We start from the raw sequence: 21,902 nt of genomic DNA, 5'->3' as shown, positions 1-21,902 counted from the left end.
TGGTGAAATGAAGCCCATGAAGAAATTTCCCCCAGGAAACAACAGTAGATGGGGGTTTAAGATTGACTAACTCCCACATCAATAGCTGTTAACATTGTGTTTCTATGGCAGAAAAGGCCCATGGCCAAGTGGAATGCCTATAATATACAGATCTTGAAACTGGACACTTCAATAGGCTCAATACAGAAGGCATTCCAAACCACAAATAACACACAAAAGCAATTCAAAAGCATTTAAAATGGAATGCCCTTCTGATTTTACCTTCACTCCACTTCATTGGGAAAGAGTTCTTGTTTTCTTCAAATCAGTGGAATTTGGAATAATATCTTTTTATTAGCCCATTTTTATATTAATTCAAGAACTTAATCTACTTAAAATAACTGATTTACCACTGTTCTTAAGGTATACTATTTGGACAAAACTTTGATTTTTATCTGTTTTAAGTATTGAAAAAACATAGCACATATTCACATTTTCACAACAGAACAAATATTTCATCTCAAGGGGTAGAGCCTAGATAGTAGACTAGAGGAATCAGATGAGCTCTCTCAATATTCCCCTCCAAACAACTTAAAAGTAACTCCTCAAATCAAATTCTGGAGTGGCAGAGTCATTTTTCTAGCCCAGGACAATCAGGAGATAGGAAGGAGAGGTCTGTGACACTAGGGTGGGGCCTGGCCTAGAATCTAAATGGCAGAATAACCAGCTGTGGAGCTTAGAGGTGGCAATAGCAGCAGTAGCACCTTCAGCAGCTCTCAAACAGAGATGGTAAGGGGAACTGGCAAGTGGTCAGAAAGAGATTACACAAAGGAATGCCCATCAATTGGGGAATGGTTAAACAAGCTGTGCTAGATGATGGTGATGGAGTGTTATTGTGCTATAAGAATTGGCAAAGCAGGATGATTTCAGAAAGGCCTGGAAAGACTTGTATGAACTGATGTATAATGAAGTGAGCAGAACCAAGAGAACATTGTGCACAGAAAAAGCAATATTTTTAGATGAGGAACTGGGAAAGATTTAACTATTCTCAACAATACAGTGATCCAAGACAATCCCAAAGGACTATTGATGAAGCATACTATTCACCTCCAAAGAAAGAACTGATATCAATGGAACACAGACTGAAGCATGCTATTTTTCACTTTCTTTCATTTATTTTTATTCAAGTTCTCTTGTACAAAATGACTAGTATGCTAATGTTTTACATAATTGCCCATGTATAACCTATATCTGATTGCTTACTGCCTCAGGGAGGAGGAAGGGAAGGGAGAGAAGGAGGGATGAAATTTGGAATTTGAAACTACAAATAAAAATTTTTATTATTTTTTTAAAAGAGAGATTATAGGGGAACTCAGTGTTAGCACTGGGCACAGGGCCAGTTACTATTTGGGAACTTCACTGCCTATACCAAATTCTGGGTCACAGTTCCAGGGTGGAGAAAAATGCTTGGAGGCCCAAGATATCCTGTACCTTTCCAAGGTAAAGACCAGCATGCAGACCAGGAAACCAGTGACCACACTTCTACCCACATCACATCACTTTGAAGTACCTAAAACTTCCAAACCTCCAGAATTAGCTCTGAAAACAGCAATGTGAAAAAGTTTGAAGCTTGGGACAATCTTTACAACCCCCACCACAGGAACAGAGTCCAACTTTAACATGAAGTTCAAAGTCAAGAAATAGACTGGAAAAAAGCATACTACAACAACAACAACAACAAAAACCTGACCATAAAAACTATTATGATGACAGGGAAGATCAAGATACAAATTCAAAAGAAGATCATATAAAAACAACAAACAATGCTTTAAAGGAAAAAAATGTGAACTAGAAACAAGTCCAACAAGAACTGGAAGAGCTAAAAATTATTTTTAAAATCATTTTTGAGATTTTTGAGAGAGATAACAGAAAAATTGGGAACAGAAATGGAAGCAATGCAAGAAAATTATGAATAGATACTTAAAAGCTTGGTACAAGAGGCTCAAAAAATAATGAAGAAAATAACACCTTAAAAAAGGAATTGACCAAATCAAAAAAGAGAGAGAAAAACTGACTGAAGAAAATAATCCCATAGGACTTCCTGGGCAGAGCCAAGATGGCGGAGGATAGGCAGTGACTCCTTAGAGTTCTCCCCTAAATCCCTTCAAATAATGACATAAGACAAGCAGAACCCACAAAAGGATGGGGTGAGATCATTTTCCAGCCAAAGATGACTTAGAAGACCATCAGGAAAGGTCGGTTATGCCAGGGTGAGAGTAGAGTGCAGATCCGGGCCACACCATGCAGACTCAGCCCGAGTCCCAGTGAATCAGGCCTCCAGAACCTTGGAATTATCTGAGGCAGTGGATACTTCTGGAACTCAGCTCACAGACTAGTGAGGGGATTGAGTGGATGGCTGGTGGGGAGATTGCAGGGGTCTCTGCTGGCACTGAGGCAGAACTCTGTTGTGTTGCCTGTGCTCAGAAACAGGAAGTAGTCTTGAGTGGTGGCCCAGGTAGAGAGGGGCACAGGCACACCAGAGCTTGCAATCACAGTGAAACAAAATTCTGTTTCTGGGTTAAAGAGCAAGCAGGCCTGTGGTAACTTAAAGACCAGAGCACAGGTCAGGGGAGTGTAGAACATGCCTCTCCTTAAATCATACCACCTGGGACCCCCTGAAGTTTGAGACAGTGTGCCCTGGAAGCAGTGCCCCGCTTTAAGAAGGAGGTAAAAGTCAAGAAATAGATTGACAAAATGAGCAGACAAAAAAATGTGGACACTAGAAAGTTTCTTTGGTGACAAGTAAGATCAAAATACACCCAAAGAAGAAGATAATAAAGTCAAAGCTCCTATATTCAAAGCTTCCATGAAAAATATGAATTGATCTCAGGGCACAGAAGAACTCAAAAGGACTTTGAAGATGAAGTAAGAGAGGTAGAGGAAAAAACAGAAAGAAAAATAGGGGGGCAGCTAGGAGGTGCAATGGATAAAGCACCAGCCCTGGACTCAGGAGGACCTGAGTTCAAATCTGGCCTCAGACACTTGTGACCCTGGGCAAGTCACTTAGCCCTCATTGCCCAGAAAAAGAGAGAGCGAGAGACAGAGACAGCGAGAGTGAGAGCGAGCGAGAGAGTGTGAAAGAGAAATGAGAGTAATGCAGGAAAGTCATGACAAAAAAGTCAACAGCTTGAAAAGCCAAATGGAAAAGCTCTCTGAAGAAAATAATTGGTTAAGAAGTAGGATTGAGTAAATGGAAGCTAATGACTTTATAAGAAATCAAGACACAATAAAGCAAAAAACAAAAGGATGAAAAAATAGAGGGAAATGTGAAATATCTCCTTGGAAAAACAGCTGACCTGGAAAATAGATCCAGGAGAGATCATTTGCAAATAATTGGACTACCTGAAAGTCATGATAAAAAAGAGCTTAGACATCATCTTCCAAGAAATTGTCAGAGAAAATTGCCCTGATATTCTAGAAGCAGAAGGTAAAATAGAAATTGAAAGAATCCACCAATCACCTCCAGGAAGAGATCCCAAAATGAGAACCTCCAGGAATATTACAGCCAAATTCCAGATCTCCCAAGTCAAGGAGAAAATATTGCAAACAGCTAGAAAGAAAAAATTCAAGTACTGTGGAGCCACAGTCAGGATAACCCAAGATCTAGCAGCTTCTACATTAAAGAATCAGAGGGCTTAGAATATGATATTCCAGAGGGCAAAAGAATTGAGATTACAACCAAGAATCACCTACGCAGCAAAACTGTGTATAATCTTTCAGGAGAAAAATGGGAATTCAATGAAAAAGAGGACTTTCAGGCACTCCTGATGAAAAGACCTGAGCTGAATAGAAAATTTGACTTTCAAATACAAGACACTAGAGAAGTATAAAAAGGTAAATAGGAAAAAGAAATCATAAGGGATATTAAAAGGTTAAACTGTTTACATTCCTACATGAAAAGATGACACTTGTAACTCATAAGAACTTTTGCATTTTTAGGGCAGGTGGATGGAGTATATTTAGACAGAGGGCACAGGTGTGAGTTGAATATGAAAGAATGCTATCTTTAAAATAATAAAATTAAGGCATGAGAAAGGAATGCACTTGGAGAAAGGGAAAGGGAGAGATGGAATGGGGTAAAGTTTCCTACATAAAAGAAGCAAGAAAAAGCTTATGGACTAGAGGGGAAGGTAGGGGAGGTGCAGGGGAGCGAGTGATCCTTACTCTCATCAGAACTGGCTCAAAGAGGGAATAACATACACATTCAATTGGGTAGAGTAATATATCTAACCCTGCAGGAAAGTAGGTGGGGAAGGGGTTAAGGGGGAAGGGTTAAAAGAAGGGAGGGCAGATTAGGGGAAGGGGCAGTCAGAAGCAAAACATTTTTGAGTAGGGATAGGGGTGAAATAAGATAGCAAATAGAGTAAATATCATGGGGAGGGAATAGGATGGAAAGAAACACAGTTAGCAATAGTAACTGTGAAAAAATTTTGAAGCAGAGGCAAGAGCAATATAAGATGATGATGATGGTGGTGCTGATGGTGGTGGTGGTGGTTGATTGAATGATTAATTGATTGATGGATTGAGATGATTTTGATGATGAGGATTGATTGATGAGGACTGATTGATTGATGATGATGATAATGATAAAATGTATGGTACTTTGCTGGGATATTGTGAAGAAAATTCTTTGTCAGGTATAAGGTACTATATAAATGTTATCTATTACTGTTGCAATAATCAACCTCAAGGAAATTTCTTTTTAAAGTACTATATAAATGGAGTTTACTATAAAAAAATGATGAGCAGGATGCTATCAGAAAAACCTGGAAAGACCTACATGAGCTAATTCAGCGTGAAATGTACTGTATATAAAACAACAGGAATATTGTAAGATGACATGCTGTAAATGACTTGGTCATTGTCAGCAGTGCAGAGGTCCAAGGCAACTCTGAAGGAATTATGAAAATACAAGAAAATGTCCTTACTCAACAAAAAAATATAATTTAAAAAAATATAAAAAAACAAAAAGGGGCAGCTAGGTGGCGCAGTGGATAGAGCACCAGCCCTGGAGTCAGGAGTACCTGAGTTCAAATCCGGCCTCAGACACTTAACACTTACCAGCTGTGTAACCTTGGGCAAGTCACTTAACCCCAATTGCCTCACTCAAAAACCAAAAACCAAAAACCAAAAAAATATAATAATCCCTTAAAAATTAGACCTAGGTATGTGGAAGCTAATAACTCAATAAGACATGAAGAAACATCAAAACAAAGTCAAAAATGAAAAAAAATAGAGGAAAATGTGAAATATCTCATCAGAAAAAACAACTGACCTGGAAAATAGATCAAGGAGAAATAACTTAAGAATTATTGGACTGCCTAAAAGTCATGATCCAAAAAAAAAGCCTAGACATCATTTTTTTTTTTTGCAGGGCAATGAGGGTTAATTGACTTTCCCAGGGTTACACAGCTAGTAAGTGTCAAGTGTCTGAGGTTGGATTTGAACTCAGGTCTTCCTGAATCCAGGGCCAGTGCTTTATCCACTGTACCACTTAGCTACCTAGCTGCCCCCTAGACATCATTTTTTGAGAAATTACCAAGGGAAACTGCTCTAATATTCTAGAACCAGAGAGTAAAATAGAAATCAAATGAATTTACAAATCCCCTCCTGAAATTCCCTGAAATATTATAGCAAAATTCAGAGTCCCCAGGTCAAAGAGAAAATGTTGCAAGTATCTAGAAATAATCCATTCAGATACTGTAGAAGCAAAGTTAGGATCTCACAAAATTTAGCTTCCCTATTAATGGATTAGAGATCTTGGAATATGACATTCTAAAAGGCAAAGGAGGAAGCATTACCTGCCCAACAAAACTGAATGTAATCCTTCAAGGAGAAAACTAGATATTTAATAGAAATAGAGGACTTTCAAGCATTCTTGATGAAAAGACCAAGGATGAATAGAAAATCTGGCATTCAAACACAAGAATCAAGAGAATCATAAGAAGGTAAATAGGAAAGAGAAATCATAAGGAATCTGATAAGGATAAACTGTTTATATTCCTTTATGGGAAGATGGACCCATGCAACCGCAAAGAACTTTATCATTATTAGGGCACTTAGAATAACTTTACATAGAAAGATAGCACTGAAGTGAGTCAATTATGTTGGGATGATCAAAAAAATGGATAGGCAACAAAGAAGGATGCACTGAGAGAAGAGGGAAGAGAGAGGAAGAATGGGGGAAATTATCTCAAAAAAAAGTGTCAGACTGGGAAAAACTTTTATGGAAATGTAGGAGAGGGAATGCAACACTTGACCCTCACTTTCATCTTAATTGTTTCAAAGACAGAAGAATATATACATAGTAAATTGCATATAAATATCTTATCCTAAAGGCAAGTGGGAAGGAAAGGAGGTAAGGGAAAATGGGAGGTCATAAAAGGAAGGGCAGGTTAAGGGAGGCACTGGTCAAAAGCAAAAGGAGGTATATGGGAGAGAAAGAGGGAGAGGGAGAGAAGGATAAACAGAAGAAAATAGAATGGAAAAAATGAACAGTTAGTAATCATAAATGTGAATCTGAATGAGACAAATTTTCCCACAAAATGGAAGCAGATAGTAGAATGGATTAGAAACCAGAATCACAAAGTGCATTGTTAACAAGAAACACATTTGAAAAAGAGAGACACAAGCAGAGTTAAAATAAGGTCCTGGAACAGACTCTATCATGCTTCAGCTGAAGCAGAAAAGGCAGGGGTAGGAATCATGATCTCAGATAAAACAAAAGCAAAAATAGACCTAACTGAAATAGAAAAGCAGGGAAACTACATTTTGATAAAAGAAAAAAAAAGACCATAGGCAATGAAGTAATAGCAACACTAAACTTATACACACCAAATGGCACAGCATCCAAATTCTTAAAGGAAAAGAGTTAAATGAGTTACAGGAGGAAATAGTAAAACTATTCTACTGGGGAGCCTCAACTTTTCCCTCTAAAAGCTAGATAAGCTTAACCATAAAATAAAGAAAAAGAAGTTGAGGAGATGAAGAGATTTTTGGAAAAGCCAGATATGATAGCCCTCTGGAGAAAAGTGAATGGGAAAAAAAGATAGTATACCTTTTTCTTGGCCCTTAGTTGGGACTTTCACAAAAACTGACTATATATTAAGGCATAAAAACCTCACAATCAAATGAAGAAAAGCAGAAATATTAAATTAAATTAAGTATTAAATGGCAATAGAAATATTAAAAATTAATTGGAAACTAAATTATCTAATTATAAAGAATGAATGAGGCAAAGAACAAATGGTGGAAACAATCATTGAAGAAAATTACAATGATACAATATACCAAAATTTGTGGCAATTGGGGTTGAGTGACTTGCCTAGGGTCACATAGTTAGTAAGTGTTAAGTGTCTGAGGCCGGATTTGAACCCAGGTACTCCTGACTCCAGGGCCAGTGCTCTATCCACTGTACCACCCAGCTGCCCCTGAAAGTGTTTTGATAATGATCGCTTTATGATACAGTTTGAGATCTGGTCTTGCTGGACCACCTTCTTTTGTATATTTTTCATTGATTCCCATAATATCCTTGAACTTTTGTTTTTCCAGATGAACTTTGTCATAATTTTTTTCTAGATCTATAAAATATTTTTTGATAGTTTGACTTGTGTAGCACTAAATAAATAACTTAGGCAGGATTGTCATTTTTTTATATTAGTTCAGGCTACCAATGAGCAATTAATATTTTTACAACAATTTATATCTGTCTTTATTTGTATGAAAAGTGTTTTGTCATTCTGGTCATATAGTTCCTGGGTTTGTCTTGGCAGGTAGACTTCTAAGTATTTTATAATGGACACAGTTATTTTAAATCAAATTTCTCTTTCTATCTGCTTTTTTTCCAGGTTTTATATGTACAATCACATTATATATATATATATTTCTACATTAGTCATTTTGTGAAAGAAGAATCAGAGCACATGGGGAAAACCTCAAAAAAGAAGGTTAAAAAAAACAGTCAAAAAGTAGAAACAGTATGGTTCAATCTGAATTCATAATTCACAGTTCTTTTTTTCTGGATGTTGAGAACATTTTCTATCATGAGTTCTTTGAAACTGTTTTGGATCGTTGCACTGCTGAGAAGAGCCAAGTCTATCCCCATTGTTCATTACACAGTGTTGCTGTTACTGCATACAATGTTCTCCTGGTTCTGCTCCTCTCAGTCAGCATCAGTTCATGTAAGTCCTTCCAGGTTTCTCTGAACTCCTCCTGATCATCGTTTCTTAGAGCACAATAGTATTCTATTACATTTGTATGTCACAACTTGTTTAGCCATTCCCCTATTGATGGGCATTCCCTCAATTTCCAATTCTTTGCCACCACAAAGAGAGCTGCTATAAATATTTTTATCTGTTTTTGCTGAACTTTGTTGGTAATGTATAGAAATGCTGAGGATTTATATGGGTTTATTTTGTATCCTGCAACTTTGCTAAAGTTGTTAATAATTTCAAGTAGATTTTTAGTTGATTCTCTAGGATTTTCTAAGTATACCATCATATCATCTGCAAACAACGATAGTTTTGTTTCCTCATTACCTATTCTAATTCCTTTAATATCTTTTTCTTCTCTCTCTGTCTCTCTGTCTCTCTCTGGTGGGGCAATGAGGGTTAAGTGACTTGCCCAGGGTTACACTGCTAGTATCAAGTGTCCAAGACTGGATTTGAACTCAGGTCCTCCTGAATCCAGAGCCAGTGCTTTATCCACTGTGTCACCTAGCTGCCCCCATTCTTTATCTTCTCTTATTGCTAAGCTAACATTTACTCTACAATATTAAATAATAGAAGTGATAATGGGCATCCTTGCTTTATTCTTGATTGTACTGGGAAGGCTTACAGGTTATCCCCATTAAGATAATGCTTACTGATAGTTTTCGATAAATACTATTTGTCATTTTAAGGTAAGCTCCATTTATTCCTATGCTCTCTAGTGGTTTTTTTGTTTTGTTTTGTTTTGTTTTTAAATTTTTTGCGGGGCAATGAGAGTTAAGTGACTTGCCCAGGATCACACAGCTAGTAAGTGTCAAGTGTGTGAGGCTGGATTTGAACTCAGGTCCTCCTGAAGCCAGGGCCACTTTATCCACTGCACCACCTAGCTGCCCCCTCTCTAGTGTTTTTAAAAGGAATGGGTGCTATATTTTGTATAAGGCCCTGTGTCTATTGAGATAATAATATGATTTCTGTTGGTTTTGTTATTGATATGGTCTTATGCTGATGGTTTTCCTAATACTGAACCAGCCCTGCATTCCTGGTATAAACCCCACCCGTTCATAGTGTATGATCCTTCTATTGTATTGCTGTAATCATTTTGCTAATATTTTATTTAAAATTTTTGCATTAATATTCATTAGGGAGATGGGTCTATAATTTTCTTTCTCTGTTTTGGTTCTTCCTGGTTTGGGTATCAGCACCATATTTGTCTCATAAAATAAATTTGGTAGGGATCTTTCTTCACTTATTTTTTCAAATAATTTATATAGTATTGGAATTAATTGTTCTTTAAATGTTTGGTAGAATTCACTTGTGAAGCCATCTATTCCTGGGGATTTTTTCTTATGAAGTTTATTGATGTCTTGTTCAATTTCTTTTTCTAAAATTGGGTTATTTAAATATTTTATTTCTTCTACTGTTAATCTGGGTAATTTATATTTTTGAAGATATTCATTAATTTCATTTAGTTTGTCAAACTTATTGGCATACAATTGGGCAAAATAGTTCCTAATAATTGTCTTAATTTCCTCTTCATTGGTGGTGAGTTCACCCCTTTCATTTTTGATACTACTAATTTGTTTTTCTTCTTTCCTTTTTCATATCAAATTAATCAATGGTTTATCTATTTTATTGGCTTTTGCATAAAACCAGTTTCTAGTTTTATTTATTAATTCAATGGTGTTCTTACTTGCAATTTTATCAATCTCTCCTTTGATTTTCAGGATTTCCAATTTGGTGTTTAGTTGGGGATTTTTAATCTGTTCATTTTCTAATTTTTTTAGTTGCATACCCAATTCAATGATCTGCTTTTTCTCTATTTTATTGATGTAAGCAGTTAGGGATATAAATTTTACACTAAGTACCACTTTGGCCATATCCCATAAATTTTGATATGTTGTCTCATCATTGTCTTTTTCTTTAAGGAAATCATCAATTGTTTCTATGACTTGTTCTTTGACCCACTTGTTTTTTAAGATTAGATTATTTAATTTCCAATTGATTTTTAAACTCTCTTTCAATTGTCCATTATTTAATGTAATTTTTATTGCATTATGATCTGAAAAGTATCTGTTTACTATTTCTGCCTTTCTACATATGGTTGTAAAGGTTTTATGCCCTAATATATGGTCAGTTTTTATGTATGTCCCATGTACTGCTGAGAAGAAGGTGTATTCCTTTCTATTCACATTCAATTTTCTCCAGAGATCTATCATATCTAACTTTTCAAGAATTTTATTCATTTCCTTAACTTCTTGCTTTTTTGTTTTTTTTTTTTTTGTTAGATTTATCCAGTTCTGAGAGGGGAAGGTCAAGGTCCCTCACTAGGATAGTTTTATTATCTATTTCCTCCTGTAAATCATTCAACTTCTTCTTAAAAAATGTAGATGCCATACCATTTGGTGCATATATGTTAAGTATTGATATGACTTCATGGTCTATGGTATCTTTCAGCAAGATATAGTTTCCTTCTTTGTCTCTTTTAACTAGATCTATTTTTGCTTTCGCTTTGTCTGAAATCATGATTGATATCCCTTTCTTTGCTTCATTTGTAGCATAACAGATTCTGTTCCAGCCCCTTATGTGTACCCTGTGTGTATCTCTCTGCTGCAAATGTCTTTCTTGTACAAAACAGTACTTAAGAAAATTTGCACCTCTAAATGCATACATCAATAAAAGAGAGAAAGAACAGACTAATGAACTGGGAATGCAACTAAAAATACTAGTAATTTAACAAATTAAAAATCCTCAATTAATCACCAAAATGGAAATCTTGATAACCAAATGAGAGAGAGCAATAAAAATGAAAGTTAAAAAAATAACTGAACTAATAAATAAAACTAAAAGCTGGTTTTGTGGGTAAAAGTAATAAACTAGATAAACCATTGGTTAGTTCAATTTTTAAAAAAGTAAGAAGAAAACCAAATTATCAGTATCAAAAATTAAAAGAATGGCTGCACCACCAATGCAAATTTATTAGGAGCTACTTTTGTCCAAATATATGCCAATAAACTGACAAAGGAAAATAGATGAATAGTTATAAAAGCATAAATTTCTTAGATTAAAAAAGAGGAATCAGAGTACTTAAATGACTCTTTAAAAAAGAAATTAAAGGGGCAGCTAGATGGCGCAGTGGATAGAGCACCAGTCCTGGAGTCAGGAGTACCTGAGTTCAAATCTGGCCTCAGACACTTAACACTTACTAATGCTGTATGACCCTGGACAAGTCACTTAACCCCAATTGCCTCACTTAAAATAAAAAAGAAAAGAAAAGAAATTGAATAACCCATAAATGAGGTTCCTAAGAAAAAATGCCCAAGATCAAATGGATTTAAAAATGAATTCCATCAAACTTTTAAAGAATAATGAATTCCAATATAATATAAGCTACTGGAAAAAATAGGCAAAGAAAGAATCCTACAAAATTCATTTTATGACACATATGTGGTTTTGATACCTAAAGCAGAGAGAAAAAACTGAAAGAAAAAAAACTATGGAGCAATTTTGCTAATGAGTATTGATGCAAAACAATTAAGTAGAATACTATCAGGGAGATTACAGCAATAAATCACAAAAATTATACACTATGATCAGGTGGTATTCATGCCAGGAATGCAGGGATGGTTCCATATTATGAAAATTTTAAGCATTGGCCATATCAAAACACACACCCACACCCAGACACCACCACCACCCAAAAAAATCATATCGTTATATTAATACATGCAGAAAAAGCTTTTCATGAAATACAATACCCATTCTATTAAAAAAAATAGAAAGCACAGGAATAAATGGAGCCTTTCTTAAAATGATAAGTGGTATCTCTCTTTTTTTTTAAAGAGCATGTATTATTTGTCATTGGGATAAACTAGAACCTTTCCCAAAAAGATCAAGAGTGAAGCAAGGATATTCATTATCACTATTATTCAATATTAGAAATGCTAGTGATAGCAGCAAGACAAGTAAAAGAAATAGAAGGAATAAAAATAGGCAATAATTTAATGAAACTATCACTCTTTGAAGATGATATGATGGTATACTTAGAGAACTCTAGTGAATCAACTATAAAGCTAGCTGAAACAGCTTTAGCAAAGCTTTAGGATATAAAATAGACCAACAAAACCCCTCAGCAAGAAATAAAAGGAGAAATCCCATTTAAAATAACTGCAGTTATTATAAAATACTTTGGAGTGTACCTGTCAAGACAAACCAAGGAACTATATGAACACAATTATGAAATACTTTTCATAAAAAGATCTAGACAATTAGAGAAATATTCATTGCTCAGAGGTAGGACAAGCCAGTAAATGACCATAGTAATCTAGTGTTTTATAAACACAGAGAACCGAGCTTTTGAGGTAAGAACTTTTCTGACAAAAATTGCTTGGGAAAAGTGAAGAGCAGTTTGTCAGAAACTCAGCATAGACCAACATCTCACACCATATTCCAAAACAAGGTCAAAATGATTAAATAATTTAGACATAATGGGTGATATCATAAGCAAATTATGGGACATGGAAAAATTTACCTATCAAATCTACATATAAGGGAAGAGTTTATGACCAAACAAGATAGAGAGGATGATGAGAAATAAAATGAATAATTTTGATAATATGAAATTTTAAAAGGTTTTGCACAAACAAAACCATACAGCCAAAATTAAAAGGAAAGCAGGAAACTGGGAAAAACAGTTTTACAGCAAATTTCTCCAATACAAACCTCATTTCTCAAATATATAGAGAACTGAGAAAATTTATAAAAATAACAACCATTCCCCAATTGATTAAAAGAGATAAACAGCTTTCGGAAGAAAGCTATCAATAGTCACATTTAAAAAAATGCTCTACCTCTATTGACTAGATAAATGAAAATTAAAATAATTCTAAGGTACCACATTATACCTATCAGGTAGTCTAACATGACAGAAAAGGAAAATGATAAATGCTAGAGGGGCTATGGGAAAAAAGGGACTCTTGTGCACTGTTGGTGGAATTCTGAACTGGTCCAACCATTCTGGAGAACAATTTGGAACTATGCCCAAAGGGCTACAAAACTTCTTCAGACCAACTAGAGGGATTGAATTCAAAGAGATCAAAGAAAAGGGAAAAGGACCTATATGTACAGAAATATTTATAGTAGCTCTTTTTGTGGTGGCAAAGAATTGGATATTGAGGGGATGCCTACCAAATTGAGACATATGATTGTAGTGAAATACAATTGTGCTATAAAAATGACAAGCAGAATAGTTTCAGAAAAATGTGGGAAGACATGAAATGATGCAAATTGAAGTGAGCAGAACAAGAACATTGTACATAGTAACAGCAATATATGTAATAATATAATGATGATCACATGTGAAAGACTTAGCTACTCTGATCAAGACAATGATCCAAGACAACTCTAAAGGATCCACAATGAAAAATGCTTTCCACATCCAGTGAGAGAACTGATGAACACTAAGCACTGATTGAAGCATATTTTTTTCATTTTCTTTATGTTTCTTGCTAATAATAATAATAGTTTTAAAATTATTTTTGCTACTGATTAATATGGAAATATGTTTTACATGACTTCACATATATAAACAATATATAGCTTGCTTTCTCAAGGGGTGGGAGAAAGGGAAGAGAGAATTTGGAACTCAAAAAAATTTTAAATGAATGTTAAAAAACAAAACAAACATTTTATCTACACATTTTAGTTATTCCTAAAATGAAAGTTTCCATTTTTTCAAAAAGAGATATTACAAAGGTGAGAACAAATGTTTATGCTGATGCAACTAGGTGCTATGTTACAAGCACTAGTCATATAAGTCAGGAGATTTGGATTCAAATTTGACTTCTGACACTTACCAGCTGATTATGTGACCATAGGCAATTTACTTAACTTCCCTCAGACCCAAATACCTCATGTGTGAAGTAATACATAATTTTACAACACAAGCAAAAGATAATCATGATAGTTATGCTGTTTGCCTCATAAGGTTGTAAGAGTATGAAGGAAGCATTACATTTTCTCTATTTAATATAATTATCTTATTTCCATCTTTTGTTGGTGAAGGTCAGATAGAAACAGCCATAAGATAAGTCACTATGCTACTATTTATTATTCTTTTATATTTAATGTTCTGTTTACTCCTGTAGAAACAGATAAATTACATCTTCTTTTTTACCTGAAGAAAAGTATTGGGAAATAATCTCGCTTTTTGTGGACTCACTGATAGAATCCTTAAAAAACTCCAGTAACAGGCTGGACAACAGGCTTATCTGATCATACTTGATTTTCATTTCTTCCACTGGGTAGGCCTCCTTGTTTTGCATAACAATATTTATTTAAAATGTTGTCTTAAAGGGGCAGCTAGGTGTGGAAGTGGATAGAGCGCCAGCCTTGGAGTCAGGAGGACCTGAGTTCAAATTCGGCCTCATACACTTGACACTTACGACTTGTGTTACCCTAGGCAAGTCACTTAACCCCAATTGCCTCACCAAAAAAAAAAAAAAAAAAAAAGTTGTCTTAAGTAAATACAACTACATACAAGGTAAATGCAAATTAATTTCTGTGGTGGCTGAAACTGTAAAGGCTCCTCATAGAAGTTTGAATTTGAGCTAAGTCTTGAAGGGAACCAGGAAACCAGAGGCAGAGGCTAGAGATCATTCTAAGAATGGGCAAGCCAGTAAAAAGGCATGGAAGGATTCCGGAGATAGAGTTTCATGTGTGCAAGATAAGTAGAGTAAGTAAGAAGACAAGGTGGGAAACGATCAGGTTTTAAAGGATTTAAATGCCAAATAGAGGAATTTAGATTTGATCCTGGAGGTTATAGTGAACCCCTGGAATTTATTGCATTGGGGTATGATATAGTCAGAGTTAAGTTATATAGACTTATGATGTAGTTACAATTATGCTTAGTAAAATCACCTGGGTAGCTAAGCACATGGGAGACGGGAGACGGGAGACGGGAGACGGGAGAATCTAGAGGCAAAGAGACTGATTAAACGGCCTTTGCAATAGATCAACTGAAAGGTGAAAGGGGTGGTGACTATGTGCACAGAAAGAAGAGAAAATGAGAAATGTCATGGGGGTAAAAATGACAAGAATTTTTTGTCTAGTATGAGTTGGACAATATGACCTCTGATATCCTTCAAGCTTGGAAAATATATGATTCTGTAATTTAGATATCAATTCCAATGCTCTTCAAAGTAGGCACCTCTTCTACAATTTTTACTACAGGGTCAGAACTACAACCTTACACTTCTATAAGATCTACCACACTAAAAATGGATATATAAAAGACTAGGGTATTGAAGAAGTAGAATGTTCTATTACCAGTATCCAACCTTCCCACCTATATACAAAGAGGTATGGAAGCTTCAGTATATCCTGCTGTTCAGCTGAGATCCATGACCTTAGACATCACTTTGACTGAGATTACATCAGAATCACAGAATGTTAGATTTAGAGGGGACCTTAAAGATCATTCGGGCAGCTAGGTGGTCCAATGGATAGAGTACCAGGCCTGGAGTCAGGAAGACTCACTTTATTGAGTTCAAATCTGAATTCAGACCCTCACCAGTTCTGTGACCCTGGGCAAGTCGCTTATCTTGCTTGATTTTCCTCATCTGAAAATGTGCTGGAGAAGGAAATGGCAAACCACTTACATGCATCTTTACTGAGAAAACCCCAAATAGGGTCACAAAGAGTTGGACACAACTGAAACAACTAAGCAGCAACAATAAAAGATCATCTAGCCTAACCCCCTCATTTTAAAAAGAAGTAAACTTCAAAAAAAAAAAAAGAAGTTAAACTGAGGCTTTGGGGAAAAGTGAAGCATTGCCTTAGGTAATCTTAGTGAGTTAGTTACATAAGATCTTTACAAAAATCCAAGGCAGGAAAGTGATGGAGAACTGCCCTCTTCATTTTACCCTGTAGCAGCAAGGGTTAATGGTATCCTGCTATACCTTTGTCATCAAATACAAGGCATGAAGAAGCATGAGTGCTTTCCTTTGAGCATACAATGCTTACTTTGAACCTCAGTTAATGCCAAAAGTTCTCATTTATTGCAAAATGGTGTACTGATACTTGTGCTAAATACCTGATCAGGATTTAAGAATGCATGTGATACAAAGTGATTAATATGGAAATGTTTTACACTACTGCACATATATAACCCATATCAGATTGTTTACTGTCTCAGGGAAGGAGGGAAAAGAAAGAAGGAGGTTTAGAATTTGGAACTCAACCCCCCCGCCATGTTAAAAAATTGTTTTTACATGTAATTGGGGGAAAATAAAACATTATTTTAAAAGAATATATGTGATAACACAGTACAAGTTACATATGCTATGCAAATAAAAAGTGGTATCAGTTGTAGCAAAACTAATTTTGCATTACAGAATCGTCTTTTAGTGAAGATCTTGTAAGTATATAACACCTCAAGTATATCATCTAAGAGAGTCAATACAACCTAGTGGATAGAAAGTCAGGCTTAGCATCATGAAAACTTGTGTTCAAGCACAACTTATAATGCTGGAGTGTCTAGCTGTGTGACCCTGGGTCATTTACATAAACTTTTAGGGCTACAGAAAATACTTTGAGACTATAAATTGCTAAGGAGGTGCTAATAAGCATTGGTGAAGGGAGTTTTCTTGTCAGGAGTTCCCTATGCTAATGAAATAATAGGAACAGTCTAATAGACATGCACACACAAATATATATCCATATATGTGTGCATATAGACAAAAATGTGTATTTATACTTATATTTTCTATGCATCTCTTTGGCAGATGTATGTGAATACATGTGTATATGTGCATATACACATGTGTACGTAGATACACATATACATGTATGGACATGCACACACATATCATATCATCAAACCTAAGTAGAAAGTCATTTGACTAGAAGTCAGGAAGCTTGCATTTTATCTCAGCCCCTACCACAAATCAGTTGTATAAAGATAAGTTGCTTAGCCTCTCTGGACTTCAATGTTCTCCTCCACAAAATAAGGGCATTGTAGCAGGGGCCCCTGAGGCCCCTTCGAAACTGAAAATTCTGTCATTCTTTCCTTTCAGGTTCCCAAACCAGAGTCACAACTTCATCACTTTGCTGGTCATTTCTGGCAAATGTCACTCAATGACAAAGCTGCTTCCTCCTCCCGGCATTCATTGGCTCCAAATGAACAGGCAGAAGGGTTAGTTCAAACAAAGGTGACAGTGTGACATTTAAATGAGGATGCAGTTGAATCTGGTCCAGAAGAGAAAAGGAGAGAGATACAGTGGCTGCTCATTTTGTTTTCTTTCAAAAAACGGCCTCATCCTTGTTCCTGGTTTGACTCCTAGAGCTCTGAACCTTTCCAACTGTGTTGAACAGTATTTCTGTTTCCCTTTGGGAGCAACAACGAGCCATGGCAGACCACAGGAACTAATGAAAATACCTCATCCTATTTACATTGGGTCACATCGTACATATTCTGACAGATGGAGGCTTTTAGAAAAGAATATAAATGACTAGTGAGAGGGGAATCCACCATTTGGGAGAGATTAAGTAAATAAACAAGTCATATTTAACATGGAGAGTGACTGAATTTGTAAAGTGCTTGGAAGCCAGGGGAGGTCTTTCCTGTAGCTTTGTTCATTTTAGGACAATAAAGCTGAATACTATAAAATGCTTAAAGTCCATTAGTTGGCTACTTCTCCAAGTCAGTTCCAATACTCTGATTTGTTTTCCTCCTTACCTTTGTGGTGTTTTATTGGTTTTGCCCCAGTTCTGTAGCTGTGTAACATGGGTGTTCTCTTCCTTTGAAATTCATGTGGTGCCTGTCAGTTACACACTAAATGAAGCAGGCCTTCAGAAATTACTTATTAAAAAAAAAAAAGATTGAAATGGTAGTCAAAGCAGAAACTACCATGGGGTGAATGAGGTTTTTCTCTATGGTTCTGACGTGTGGCGGAGCAATTGATTTTCTCATACTTAAGCTGGAATCTTCTGGAGGTACAGGGCTCAGATACCTCATAGCCACTCCCACCCTCCCTGGCTCCCACCTCTCCAGTGTCTCTTTTTCTGGGCCTGTCTTCCTCTCCACTCCAACCTTTACTCGTTCTCCCTACAGATGCCAGAGGTGATGATCTGATTGACTGCACCTCAGGTGAGAACTGTTCTCTGTATTGGCATACCTCTAACTCCTTTCAGGTGCAGTTTCAGCTAGTTAAGGCTCAGCAGGAAGAAGATACAACCAACAAAAGATTTATTAAAGCACTTATTTGGGGCCAGACACTGGGAATAGAAAGACAAAAATAAATTTGGTCTTTGCCCTTAATGAACATACATTTCATGGGAAGTAACAACATGTGCATATAAGGATAGGTGTCACCTGAGGCTTGGCAGGAGGTACCCTCTCCTATAAAAGGCTCACATGGATGAAGTTAATTCCCCAGGAAGCCTGATGTCTAAAAGAGGAGATCAGTCTTTTTTTTTTACTCTGGCTCATTATACCCCTACCTCAGAGTTCCAAGGGGAAAAAAAAATCTCTAAAACAAAGTCCAAGTATGCCTTACTTCAAAGAAGATTAACAGGGCCCCTTCTAGAAAGGTATTCACTGTGTTGTTGTTCAGTCACATCCAATGCTTCAGGACACTATGGACCATAACATGCCAATATGATCCACGGGGTTTTCTTGTCAAAGATACTGGAATGGTTTGTCATTTCCTTCTTCAGTGGATTAAGGCAAACAGAGGTTAAATGATTTACCCAGGGTCACACAGCTAGTAAATGTCTGAGGCTGAATTTGAATTCAGGTCTACCTGACTTCAGGCCCAGCACTCTATCCACTGAGCCACCAAACTACCTCAAAGTAGTAAATATCTAGTATAGGACAGGTATTTTCTCCACCACAAAAGAAAAACTAATAAGGGTTCATTAATACATATTTAAAACAAACTATAACCCCACACCTCTATTATATTCTTCAGTAGGTAGAAAAGAGTAAAACTTGTAGAATTGATGAAAAGATATTTCATACCTTTACTATTTAAACAACTCAAGGTACATGTCTTTTGTCCAGCCAGGAATGGATGGCTCATCCTCCTAGGTAATCTCTCGTGAAAAGAGTCTAGTTGCAGAAAGTAGATCTTGCTGCTAATCACATATGCGCTCCTGACTTCTAGAATCTGTCAGGTAGCCACCAGGATAGAAAAGGTGCACCTCTCTGGATCACAGTGTTATCTGCATCCAGGGCAAGAAACCCAAAGCAAAAAAATGTAAAGACTAAAACTAAACTAAACTAAACTAAGGACTTAGACTAATGTCCGCAGATGTATTTAGGCTGGCATATGTTCTTTCTGTCACATCTGCATAGCTGGCAGAGCAGGACCCGGGGATGGGGAGGGGAGGAGAGAGAGAGAGAAGTCCTTCTCACTCCTCTTTCTGGAAGTCTGAGACAGAGCTGATGTTGACAGAGCCATCTCCCACCCCCAGTCATGGGAACCAAGGGATCATCTAGGATCCTCTGGTGACTCATGTCATTTGGCAAGCGACCAGAGCACATTTCTCACCAAAAGGGTCCGAGGTCTGCAAATGTGTTCCAATGCACCCTGCTCTCCTTTACAAATACAAGATATAAAAAATAAGTGGGCAGCTAGGTGGTGCAGTGGTCCTAGAGTCAGAAAAACCTGAGTTTAAATCCCGTATTAGGCACTTACCTTAATTTAGCTGTGTTACCCTGCGCAAGTCACTTATTCCTGTTTGTCACAATTTCCTCATTTGTAAAATGAGCTGGAGAAGGAAATGGCAAACCACTCCAGTATTTTTGCCAACTAACCCCCAAATGGGGTCACAAAGATTCAAACCTGACTGAAAAGACTGAAGAACAATATAAAATAAGTACAGGGCAATTTTGGTGATGAGGCACTCCAAACTGAGGGATCAAGGAATGCTTCATGAGGTGGCAGTAGGGCAGTGAAGGAACCTAGAGATTCTATAATGCAAAAGTTGGGAATGCATTCTAGGTGGGAGAATAGCCTATGCTAAGACAGAGAAGGCAGAGAGCATGCTGTGTGTAAGAAATAGCAAGAACAACAAGATTTTTAAATGATCTTCAAGTAGACCGCCACATTTTCTTCACCTGCTCACAAAAGCAGACAGAGACAGAGAGAGACAGAGACACAGAGACAGAGAAACAGAGAGACAGAGACCAACCAACACATCAGTGGTGCAATAATACAACCTCTTTTTGGCTAAGAACTCTATTGGTTGGGCTGATGAGAGTACCTGTAGTAAGTGTCTGCAATGAGAACTGGAAAGATTTGTCTCTGTAATCTGAAGTGAGACATGGCCCATTTTATATGAATCTACTCTCTGTATGGGTGGCAAGGACAGTCCTGAACACAAGGGTTATGCAGGTGTGTCCTGTGTGGGGTAAGGAGATCAGAATTCATCTGGATTAGTTAATTTTTTTTCTAACCTCTTTGAGGACGTTGGTGTTATTGTTAAGCTCTGTTAAAAATGAGTCACAATGTTGCCTGATAAGACTGATGACAGAAGGGATTCCTGTCTGGCTACTTTGTAAGACACATTTTTTTAAAGTATATTTAGAATTTTGGATTGTGCGTGTAGGAGATTAGAAATTAATTGTAAACAAGCCAAGTCTTCCCCAACAGAAGCTCCTAGTTTGCAATATACTTGCAGTCATCTGTGAAGAGGAATAACAATTACTCCCCATAGAAATGCACCATCAGTGTTGCTGGAGGGGTTTTTCCTACAGACGTCAGGAGGAAATCCCAGAAATAAGAATGAGACTGCAAAGGCATGAAATATGTAAAAAATGCTAAGGGTACAGGGTGTGTTAGCTTTGCTGTTTTAGATACCAAGAAACAGAAAGTTAAGTCAACAGTTCAGACTTTCATCCAAGAAAATAAACTATTTTCAAGAACTCAGAGGTACAGTACTTAGAAAGAAATACATACACACACACACACACACATATTTGTGCAGAACTATGGATATGGAGATTCTCTCCATCACTTAAATTCATCTTTAACTTAAAGTTTTGGAAAGTTGCCTGGGGCACTGAGAGGTCACTTAGCTAGTTTCTAGAAGCAACAGGGCACAGTGGATTTGCCATTAAAGGACTGGAATCCCAGCTCTACTTCATATACCTGTGTGCTCTTAGGCAACTCACTGGGCTTCCTAACACAGTGGAAAGGTTGGCTTTGGAGTCAGAGAACTAAAGTTCTAATTTCCCTATTTCCTCTTAACTGCCTGTGTACAGCTTTGAGGAAGTCATTTCATTTTAAGTGAATCCATCCATTCCTGAGTCTGTCTTCCTTGTGTGTCTGCTTGTATTTTCTGTGTGGGTGGAAATGATGTCCTTGAGTAGAAGGGTGATGCAGATGCATCTCATGTGGGCCTCAGTTTCTTCATCTGTAAAGTAAAGAAGTTGGACAAGAAGGCCTCTCTGAGCCCTTTCAGCTCTACATCTATGATCCAAAAGATCCTAAGTCTGGCTCCTCTATCCATTCTGACTGATATATTTTCCCCAAAAAAAGCATAAGGAATTCTGATAGATGACTGCATTTCAAAAGTGTAACTCTGATGGAATGAAGCAGCTTTGTTTTTTTGTTTTTGTTTTTAAAATTTTGTTGGTGGTGGTTTTTTGTTTGC

The sequence above is a fragment of the Dromiciops gliroides genome, chromosome 5, assembly GCF_019393635.1.
Source record: "Dromiciops gliroides isolate mDroGli1 chromosome 5, mDroGli1.pri, whole genome shotgun sequence".
NCBI lineage: Eukaryota > Metazoa > Chordata > Mammalia > Microbiotheria > Microbiotheriidae > Dromiciops > Dromiciops gliroides.
The sequence above is the reverse complement of the archived record's forward strand: the minus strand, read 5'-3'. Positions refer to the sequence as shown.